This window comes from Salarias fasciatus, unplaced genomic scaffold, assembly GCF_902148845.1.
Source record: "Salarias fasciatus unplaced genomic scaffold, fSalaFa1.1, whole genome shotgun sequence".
Taxonomy (NCBI): domain Eukaryota; kingdom Metazoa; phylum Chordata; class Actinopteri; order Blenniiformes; family Blenniidae; genus Salarias; species Salarias fasciatus.
The window spans coordinates 1-11,530 of NW_021941321.1; the positions used below are offsets into that span (position 1 = coordinate 1).

General features: G+C 45.2%; 1 pseudogene; it reads left to right on the forward strand.

Moving 5' to 3' along the window:
- The first annotated feature begins 8 nt into the window (after positions 1 to 8).
- LOC115384791 (uncharacterized) lies at positions 9 to 2,260 on the forward strand (annotated as a pseudogene).
- Positions 2,261 to 11,530: the final 9,270 nt, after the last annotated feature.

Sequence of the window (11,530 nt, forward strand, 5' to 3'; positions counted from 1 at the left end):
AATCAGAGGGAGATCTGCTGTTTGCTCAGAAGGTAAAGGGAGAAAGATGACAAGCGTGTGTTCTGAGGAGGAAGCCCGGCAGAGCCGAGGCCGGAGTAGTAATCTATCTTCTTTCCCACTTCCTCGTCAGTGTGCTGAGCTGCAGGTTTTATCAGGCCCCTGCTGGAGCTGCTGAATGGACTGAAGAGGGCCGTTTCGACCGGGGTAAGCATCCTCACGCCGGTGGCTCCCGCCAATGTGTGTGCAGACAAGCGGCCAAAGTTGTGGAGCTGAACACAAGTTTATATGATTTAGTGCTTGAGTCCATTGCTATAGGGAGTGTTTCTTTGTGCAGCAGCCAGTATTGACGCAGCCTATTGATGCAGTCCCAAAGTGCAGCGCGCGTGAAACAACAGTCTTTGCGGCTGACTCATTAGCTCACAAGACTTACCACAAGTGAAAGTCTGGGGAGGAAGAGAGATAAACTGTGCACGTCCGCATCATTCAAGCAAACTCTGACGTGAGGATTATGTTTTTTTTGTCTAACAGGTCTGAGTAGTTTCCAGCAGAGCGTTGCCATGGATCGCATACAGAGGATTGTGGGGGTTTTACAGAGACCAAATTGGGGAGTTATCCTCCACATTGTCACGCAGCCCACTCTGTGTTTCTGTAACTCATTTCCAGCGTGTTTAGACACACACTCGGGTTCGCAGTTGGCCGGTGTGGCCGAACTGAAGCTAACTCTTGCGCACGCTGTTAGCGCTGCTCATTTGTGAGGCCTAAACCCCGGAGGGCACTCAGGAACGTGGATCTGATGAGGGATCTGTTGGAGTTTGATTAAACTACAAATGCCATATGAACTTTGTCTAGAGCAACTAAACAGGATGTGAGAGAACCTCTGAAAGGCCGTCTGCTTTCACCAGATCTTCCTACCATTGTTATGACTCTCAAACATTTAGGAATTGATTGTTTGCGGCTAAATTCCATGGGGCATTTATCATGGCACAGCGCATTGTGTTCGAGGTAAACCTTATTCATATGATATAGATCATTTACCGCGTGTTTACTAGTGAAAATGTAAACTGGACTAAACAGTGGTCAGTGCACACTTAGCGATAAATGATTAATACATTGCATAAGGTGCACATGAAGTCATCTGATATTTCAGGTCTCATCTACCAAAGCATGTTATTGAAAAACCTGTGGTGGGTAGAGTTACAGCGTTCATAGAGCATGTAGAAAACCACCAACCTTCTACATGCAAGGCTCAGAAATTTCATGTTGTGTTTTATTTACTGCAGTAGAATGACATTCTCATTATCCTTCCATTCCTGTAGGGAGAAGTACCTGAACACTCTGCTGCAGGTGGAGATGATGCTGAAGCTGTGGTTCCCACAGATTCCCACTCAGCCGTGTCTGCAGCCTCCAGTGTGGCCACATCTCCCACGCGCTGCCTCCAGGACACATCCAGCTCCACTCCGCCACATAAACACAGGGATCAGTTACATATTCCCGTCAAGGTGAGCGCGAACGCCTTCCCTGGGCGTGCTCGCATAAACAAACCTATTCCCACCACCGCCAAATTAAGCTTTACAGTCACTGACAGAATGCTTTCCTCTTCATTCCCTGCAGAAGCGCAGGCTCAGCTGGACAGGTACGGACTCCCCCACACCTTCTCCCGTGCTTCTCAAGTGCCCCCGTGTCAGCGCAGAGGAGAAGAGCGCCAAGCCGTACGAAGATGAAAGAGACGGCCCTCCCTCTTCTCCACCACTGGCCTCTGATGCAAACCAAAACTCGCCAGATGTAGCCGGTAACAGCCAGAGCGACGACACAAAGGGAACAGACAGCGACGGCGACGAACACAGCAAGCTCCACAGTACAAAGCCGGTCAGAGCTCCGAGCCCAGCCTGACATGGGTGCATGTGGCGCCCATCTTATCCCCGAGGAAGGCCTGCTGTCCCCCACGGGCGCGGCCGCACTAGCAGGTACTTACGAAAAAATCCTCGCACCGGGAAGAAGAGGCAGTCCAGCGATGCAAGACAGCTCCATATCTTCTACCACGCCGCACAAGCACCCAAAAATCAGAAGAAGCCAACGCGGTGCCAAAGCCAGCCCGACGCCGAGCAGCAGGCGAGGGGGAGGGCGGCGAGACGTGTCAGGACCGGAGCCACTCCCTCACGTCACGCTCAAGCCTTTGCCCCTGGCGTGTCCGCCACTTAGAGACCTGATACCCCAGAGAGAGCCACGGCCGGCAGCCTCGCTTTGTTCCCCACGGGCTTAAGCTGCTGCGACGGGAAGAAGGGAAGAAGGCTGGAGGCCTGTTATTATAAATCCATCAAAGCAGAAGGAAGCGGGGGAAAAAAGAATTGTTGGCGACACAAGTTGAACAAACAAACGACGGATGAAGCAAAAACCCTCATCAAGACCGCTGCTCAACCACTTATTTCAAACAAAACCTGTTCTAATGAGTCAACTCTCTAAAAGAACATTAATCACAGTTATAATACAGCCAGGTTGCAGTCGAAAGGAAACGAATAAAGAATACGCCTGAAAATCAAAAGTATTTGACAGATTATGGAGAGACCAATCGGAGCGCTTCTGATGATTTTTTTTTAGAAGTTATCATGAGTTTCTCCTCAGCAAGAAAGCAATCAATATTCTGAGAAACGGCTGTTTCAGCAGTCGTCTAACTCGGAAGGACGCACTGAAATAGAAAAGCTGATGTCAGTATTGAGAAGGAAAACTTCCGACGTTTATCGTGATGAAGTAACTCGCTGTGATTCAATCCTGAGTGAGTGAAGCTGTGAACTCATTCTAACCTCACAGCAGGAGACATGCTTGACTTTACATTAACTTGTAGATAGAACCGAGGCGTCTGGCTTGCAGAGAAAAGCAAAAAGTGACACTGAAATCGTTTGAAAATCCTGTAGCTTGTCATGTGAGAAATACGGTGTATAAAAAAAAAAAACACACAGCATCAGACTACACACACACACACACACACACACACACACACACACGTGGCGTGTCGAAGTCATTGGAGGCGGCGGGAAACCGATGTCACAACTCACGAATGTAACACAAGAATTGTGCGGGAAGATCAGCGGCGCGGACAGGAGCCACACCCCGGGGGTCGAGGTCACCGGAACCTCTGCCGGTGTGCCGCGGATCAGATGTTTCTGCCTGCTCCCATCACTGTCATGAGAATTCAAGAAAGACTTTTAAAAAAAGAAGACCAGCTTGAGTACAAGATAAGGACCACTCAAAGACATGACGACTCTCAAGTCCCACAGTTAATTTATTCATGTGTTGATCTGACACTACATCTATTTATTGTTTGTATTTATTTATTGGGCAGCTGATTTTTTGCCTTCTGTGCGTGCACTCGCATAGTTTGGTCTACAGTTTATGAGGTGATTGGGAGATGCTGTTGAACATTGTGGTTTTTATTGCTACTATGAGGAGGGAACAATAGAAGGAAGTGAAAAATCTTCGGATCGGACAACTAGACTACTGTGCCTTTAACCAAATAGGATGTGTTCGGAAAAAGCATTTGGTGCTTACAGTGCATTCATACTGCATTTTGATTGTTTGCTCGCATAAAACCAGAACACATTCAAAACACGAAAGCCTACATGTAGTCGTCCCGCTTCAAACGTTACACACAGCATCGACGTGTGTCAACTACACTCTCTAGTATTCCGACATTTACAGCGGATCCAGACTGCCTCCATCTCCTACGATGACACGCCGACAGCAGTGGCGACACTCTGCCTGGTCGTGTTCCAGTGTTGTTCGCTGCGATCCATTTGCCTCCGACTTTGGTTTTTTGGTATCGATGTTAGCAGAAACAGTGTTTAGCAACATGTCAAACTTTCTCCACCGTTTCGATGACTCTAAAAAAGAGCCGGCGCAAGATCAGCTTGGTACCATCCACGCTGTTTTCTGATTTGCAATGTTTTGATAAACCGGAAACATTACTTTTGACAGCTTTTCTGAGAAACTCTCGTCACCCAAAGGGGAAATCCAAACATCGGAGGCAAATGGAAAGCAGCGCTGAAGCCTGTGGGGCTTTCCTTTTTTGTTTCTTTTATGTTCTGATCAGCTGTTAGACTGAACTGCACTTCTAGCTGGTGCTCTTGAAAACTTGAAAATACAGATAATATAAATGTAAGGGAGGATATCTTTATGTCGCCACCCTCTAACCGCTGCTATTGTTCTTCTGATTCCAGTTCGAGTAAGTATTTCATAGGAGTCTCCCTCTCTTCATTTGGAAACCTGCTCACGATATCCTTCTAAATATATGTGAATTGTAGTGATTGGATTATAAAACGTGTATTGTAAATATTTAGACTGAAATATTTTTAAATTGGTATGAGTGGTTCATACACTTTACCTGACGAGAAAAGGGGGGAAATAATCCCCCCCCCCCGACAACACTCCTCCAAAATAAAATAAACAGAAATAAAAGCACCATGTGTGAGCGCGGAGCCACTGGCAGCCACCATGTTGCTGCCTCGGTGTGTGGAGGAGGCGGACGGAGGGTGAGTCTGCCTCGCCCCCATCCTGCGCGACATGTGCCAGACGCTGACTCGGTGATCACAGGGCTGGGGTGTCTTCCACCTTGCTCCTTGCTTTTATACTACGGCCGTGGGTGTCAGAGAAACCAACTGCACTTATTTTTTCATTGTGTTATTTTTCATGTATGTTTTCTACTGCAGCGACCGCTGCTGACTGGTCGCAAACGATAACGTCTTGTTGATTTTAGCTGCCTTCTTCTTTGACATTGTATAAGCTAACTGTAGTTGCCCCCCTCCTCCTCCTCCTCCTCCTCCTCTTGCCCCGGCCTTCCTCCCCTCCCCCCACCCTCACTGCTGCACTTGTCTGCCCTTGCTTTTCCCCTTCGGCTCCCTCAATCCTGTTAGTATCTTTTGCTTTTCTTAACTAAAACTCCGTCTTCACTCACCACATCCTTACACAATATACTCTCCTGGCTTAATTTTCTTTTCAATAATGACGATACAAAAAAAAAAAAAAATCTTTTAATAAATGACACGTTTTTGGAAAAATAAGCTGTTGTCCTGTACTTCTGTCTTCACAATTTTTTTTTTTTTTACTTTTTTTGTTGTTTGTTTGTTTGCCCTGCTGCGATTCGACAGCCTAAATAAGACTCCTGTTTTGGAAAGCAGCTCTCGCTTAACAGATGTGCGACTCAGTGGGGGGGCAGATTTACAGACTGTACATTTTGAAACGTGTGTGTGGCGTGGGGCGTGGGGCGGGCGGGCGGGCGGTCGGGTGGCGGGGGCCATCAGGAGAGGCCGGTGTCAAGCAGGGGGTGGCAGCAGGGTGTGAGACTCCGGCCTCTGTAATCTGACTGAGAATAGCGGGGGGCCTGGTTGATCCTCCAGCCAGCTGCTACTGCAGAACGCAGGCGCTCCTGCATCCTCACTTTGCGTGAGACGGACGTTTATTTTGAGAGATTATAATAGTAAATACTCCTATATCTGTTAGAAGACTTTGGGGCGGTGATTTGAGTTCTCTTCCACCCAGCTTTTTCTTTTTAATCAAAAGAATTGCATGTGGGAGAACGTCTGATCTCTGAAACTGAGCATAGATTTCCGTCCTTTTAAGAAATAGTCAGTTCGAAATTGGCCTGCATTGTCAGTGACGCACGCCACATCGCTGCCTCAAAAGGGATTTTTTTCAGAATTTATGAAAAAAGATGAAAAGAAGAAAAGGGAGAGAAAGAGTCTGGTGGTAATATAGTACTTGTTAAAAGTATTATAATGTATCAGAATTGAGTTTTTTTTTTAACCACACATTATTTGCCAGACAGCCAAGTAAACATCAAAAGTCAGAAGTAGAAAGTGACTAAAAGTGAAGTTTCAGAAAAAGCAGTCTGCTGAAAGCGTTTAAGTCATTCGCTGCATGGTTAGTAGTAGCCCTTTCATTCACTTTACTTTCATAGATATCTACTTTCAAAGAAGATCATTCAGATGGTTAATAAAATATTTTTTTCAAAAATCACCATGCTGTAAAAAAAAAAAAAAAGAACTATAAAGCTGAAATTTTCCTCTACCATCACTGGCAACAAACAAACAGTTTGGATTTTAATTAAAAAAATGTGTGTGCAGTTAGCAGTTATGATTGTATATAAGAATATGAAAAAAAAAACGCTCTCAAATTTCAGTAAAGTTACAAAAAATACTCAAGTACAAGTACTGCCAAAATATTTCATACTAACAGTAATGTGGGAGGCTGCAATTATTACCTGATAAATGGAGAAACAATCCTTAACTTTTTGATCTTTTTATCTTACTTTTATCATGAGAAAGACAATAAATCAGATAAGAAACATGCATGTGATGACAGCAAAGTTGTATCCTTGAAGAGAAGCGTTCAGACATTCATCCTCTCCTCTGTGCGCACATGGGCTCAAGAGTGGCAATTTTTTGGGGGGAGGGTGTGGTTTGACTTCTCCCGGCTCAGACAGGAATGAAATCGGCCATGCTGCACGTACACACACCACACACACCCACACCACACAAAACACCCGCAGTCACAGGCGGGCAGATGCACTCGCGTGCGCCACTCCCCGCCACACACTCTGACACACTGACTGGCTGATTTCGTGATGGGCCTGTCTCTGACACACTGACTGCGCTACGTTACAACAACAGAGACGCCCTCCCTCCCTCCTCCCTCCTCCCTCTTTCCCTCCCATCCTTTCAGCCCCCCCTTGTATCCATGCAGTTTTTAGCAGAGAAGCCCATGCCCTCCAGTTCCCCACCACCTCTCCCACTCCAACCGACTTTCTCCTCTGGAGGATGGAAACGAGGGGCACGAGGAAAAGGACAGGAAGAGACGGTGTGTGGAGGGCACGGGGAGGACACCTGACCTAACTACTGTTTTGGGGGAGCATGGAGGACATTTTCTTTTTTTAACCACTCATTTTGTCATATCTTGTTCTTATTTCCCACCAGCTGCACCCGTTTGAGCTGCCCTTATTTATATAATTGGCCCGTTGTTGTCAAGACACCATATGGACTCATGTGAAGGTTGAGAAAAATGAATGTGATTTATATCCGCCGTTGTTTTCACTTCCAACAGGCATGCTCTGGATTAATAGAGCATGTGCGTCCCTGCATCAATAGGATTGCACATAATGAACTTACTGCACCTCTTATCCCGCCATGTGTAGGTTTTAATTGTTAGTCCGTGTCCCATTATTGGTTTTAACAACTTAATGATTTAAGGATGCGCCGTGGCCGTAATGAAGAGGCAGGCACATCGACGGGCTTATTTACTTACTTCTTAAACTCCCTCCCCCCCCGTGATTCATTCGCTGCACTCCAGTAAACCTCACGTGAGCCAAAGCCACACTATGATTTTACAACGACACGCACACACAGACACACACACACACACGTCCTTCTTACTCACCCTGAGTCCACAGGGGGTTTTAGTGCAGACGAGTCCCAAAACAGCCTCAATGCTCATTAAAATTGCACCGCGGCCCAGGCCTGCCACTGAAATCAAAGCTGTTTTTGAAGTAATTTTCTGTTTTTCTGGAGTTCACAGCGGTGACGGGCCTCGGTGGTGGTGGGGCTGACGGGCCGCTCTGCCCTGCCCGCCGTCCATCTGTGGTCCACTTTGCCGTCGCGTCACCGACGGGGACCCGGTAAAAGACAGAGATACCGGGGACCACATGCTCAAGGACGCACGTGTATCTCATGACTTTGTGTGTGGAGTGTGTGATATTTGGGGCAGCGTGGAGCTACAGGCAACTAACACTCATCAGTTTCTCTGGCCTGGATGTGTTCTCGGGGAGCCTGAGCGTGATGACGCCATCTTACACGACTGCTCAATTATTTAAGTACATGGAGTGAGAAGGGAATCACCGAGGTTAGACACAGTAATGATGGGGGGGGGGAAGGAGGGCCGTGGGCCGTGCACGGACGGCAGGGCTCGCCAGCGCAGGTGGCTATGAACGAGGGGCAAAAGTAAGAGATAGAAGCTAACGCCGCTACGATTGGCGATCTGGGATTTAGCACTTGCACGTGCGCTCAGACTCATGCGCAATCCGAGGTCCTGGCAGCACATGTGTGAAATAAAGACAGGGGAGTCCCCAGAGATCCTATCCTCCAAGATGATTTACTGCTCCTGTCAGATACAATGAAATAAAACTGGGTCAGCATGATGAAATATACCATAAGCCCAACAGTTGATGAATCAGAAGGCTCGGCGGAGGGACGTGGCGAGCATCGGGCGAGGAAGTCGTAAATTCTACTCTTATGAATATTTATAATGTTTTGTTGAAAGCAAACACTTGTGCGCCTCAACAATTAGTGCATTGCAGATGTTGAACCGCGGTCGCTAACTAACTGCGGGCGTGCATGCTTGGCATTTCAGCAGCACAATAGATTAATTCATACCACCCTCGCTACAAGCCCCTGTGATGATACATCACACTTGTTTTAGCTGCACACGCAAGTTGAAATCCCCGCGTTAGCCACTGCGGGGACGAACATGTGTACATTTTGTTTTTCTGCATGTACTTGTGTGGAAATGTCGGCGGCACTGTAGTATTATGTGCTGAGGTTTCATTACATAACAGGCTAGAGGGAGGAGAGAGAGAGGATGGGGGGCAGACAGCCCGTGTGAGGTGCCAACCGGGGGATTCAGTGATCACGGGGTCGGGTGGGTAAATAATGTGAGTAATCTGTGTGCTGTTTAAGGGATCCTTCAGGGATCGATCACAAACACATTGATTTATGGTTTTGGTGAGTTTCATGCAAATTCAGGAAGTTTGATAAACTACTTACAATTTGTAAAGTTAAAGCAGAAAACAGTTTTGAGTAATGACTTTGTGAATGTTGAAATTTTCTGAATTTCTGTATTGTAAATGATAGAAATACAGCAACAGAAAAAGCCCACTAATTTTGCTATTTTTATTCAACTAATGATTTGTTTCATGATAATGCAGTAAATAGATAGTAACAATGCAAAAAATTCTCATTCGAAGTATTCAAAACTGGTTATTTTTGCTATCACAGAAGATTTTTCTCATTAAAAAATCACTTCAAAAAGACCACTAATTGTTTATTCCATAAGTTGCAGTAGCAGTAAATGTGTCAGTAACAAAAATACATAGTCGGGGTTTGTGGATTAATTTTTTTTTGTTTTTTTTTTTTAATCCAAAACACTGACCGAGAGCACAGACCTGGATTCGCGGTTGTGAAGTGTACTCTCACGTCACATGGTTCGATTGTGGGTTTGCATCATTTCTGTGCAAAGTTTGCATGTTCTCCTTGTGCAGGTTGAAGGTTTCTCTGAGAACTTTGGCTTCTTCTCCTTCCAAGTGTGAAGACCGGCGTGTTGGGTTAATTGGTGACTCAGTGGCCTGCAGATGTGACTGTGTGCACGTCGCTCGTTTTTCTGTGTTCGCTCTATTAACGGTTCTACTTTTCATGTCCTGAAGGTGAATAAAGTGGGTTAACTGTTAAGTGATTTCTATCTAGATTTATCTCACATAAACGGAATACTGGTAGCTATCATAGCCATACATTATTTAAATATAATGTATCAAATGTGTGCTTTGACAGATAAAACAATCGTCATATCACATTGAATGACTGTAAGTGGAAAAAAATGTCTGTTTACTATTAAGTACTGCTGCTGTACAAGAAATAAATCATTACAAAGTCAAGCTATCTTAATCCTACACATTTGTAGGAACTATTCCATAGTTACCGCATGCGGTATAGATAAATTGTTTTGCAAGGTCACATTTCCTTTAAACTTTCACTACATAATCCCACCACAACAGCTACAGCAAATCAAAATTAGTTCTTGGGCCTTTCCTGACATCTTTATCCACAAATATTTGAAAAACATATATGGCAATCAAATTCTGATCAGTTCTAAGATAGTAATGGGTACACACTTTTAAGAACGTCTCACAAGTTTTTACTTGAAGACAATAGAGTGAACGTCCATCCATCTTCTGTCCTGGTTTATTCAGGTTGGGGTCATGAGGCACTGGAACCGGTCCCAGCTCACATCCATCAAACACTCATCACTCCAGGAAATTTATTGCCTCCTTTCAACTTGAGACACATGTATTTGGTTTGTAAGAGAAAAGAAGAAAAAAAAAAGCCACATACGAGAGAAAAGGTGTAAAGTACATCGAACTCCAGGCCCAGCCTCAAACTGCGGATACTCAGTTATCGAAGTGTTACCCAGCATCCAGTTCTGAGTTCTAAAGCTTCAATGTAAGGATTCTGTTTTTCAGGTTTTGGCTGCTGAGAAACTTAATAAATAAGGATTCATCAATAACCAAAAGGCTGGAAGCTGGGCCTGTGTGATATCAGTTGGACCTGGGAAATGCAATAATGTGGTTAAGTATTATCACAATATGACCTGCAATAAATGAATAAACACCTAAGTATGACATTAGTGTCTGTGTGCTTTATGATGACCAGTGAACATGCAGTTCCTGAAAAGATGTCATTTATTACAGACCAGTTAGATAAAATATAAAGTAGAGGGTGAAATGATGAACAGTTTCATTAAAGGTATAAAGTTTTAGAATCACGTTTTATTTAGATGTTCAGCAAACATCAAACTCGGAGAAGAGTGATTCTACTGGTTTATAGGAACCAACAGCTGTTCATTCCACGGACTGCATTCGATAAATAATCACTACTTTGTGTGACAGTTTGGTAATCTGGGTGTACAGAGTAGTTCAAATTCCTATCTGGGGCTCTCCCAAATTATGATAACCCTCCATTAATAATTACTACTGGTTTTTTGTGGCTGAATCAACACTCGAACTTGACACTAGATTCTGAATTCCAGGTGGTACTTTCATGCACATCGGCATTTGTGTGAGGTGTAGAGACTGCACTGGAGTGTTTTACTGCACGATGCTAATAAGAAGCTTCCTAAATTTGAACTGCCAAAGTGGAGGGCAGCAGGAAAGCTCAGCCTGGTTAATCACATACAGTAAGTTGGGCTGTTGTGCACAGATGTAAACAGTGAGTCAGAATGTGAGCGAGCGCTTAAACCGCGGATGATGTGGCTTTGATGAATTTGCATATAAACAGGTCTACACGAGGGTGCGGCGTTTAGCGGGAGTGAATGTTCGCTGCGATGAATGGCCGACGCGTTGACTGTGCAGAATGAGCACGTCTGGCACCTATAATACGCTGTGCATACAGTTTATCCTGACTGGCACACATGGCATTCGCACTGTGAGTGAAAGCATGGACGCGGCTTGTTGTGCTCGGGAGGGGTGGGGGGTTTGGCAGACGGGTGCAGCCTCAGGCTCACTACTACTGATTCATGCTTGCACTTCTACAAGTGCGCACAGTTGACCCATATCATGGAAAGAAAGAGACAGAGAGGAGAGGGAAAAAAAGAGGGGTGGGACGGCATCAGGAAAAAACAGAATCACATGATAATCCCATGTTTTTACAACTGGGTTCATGGTTAGTGGGACAACATTCAGACAATTATTAACCCTTGATAGCGGCTTTGAAAGGAAGAC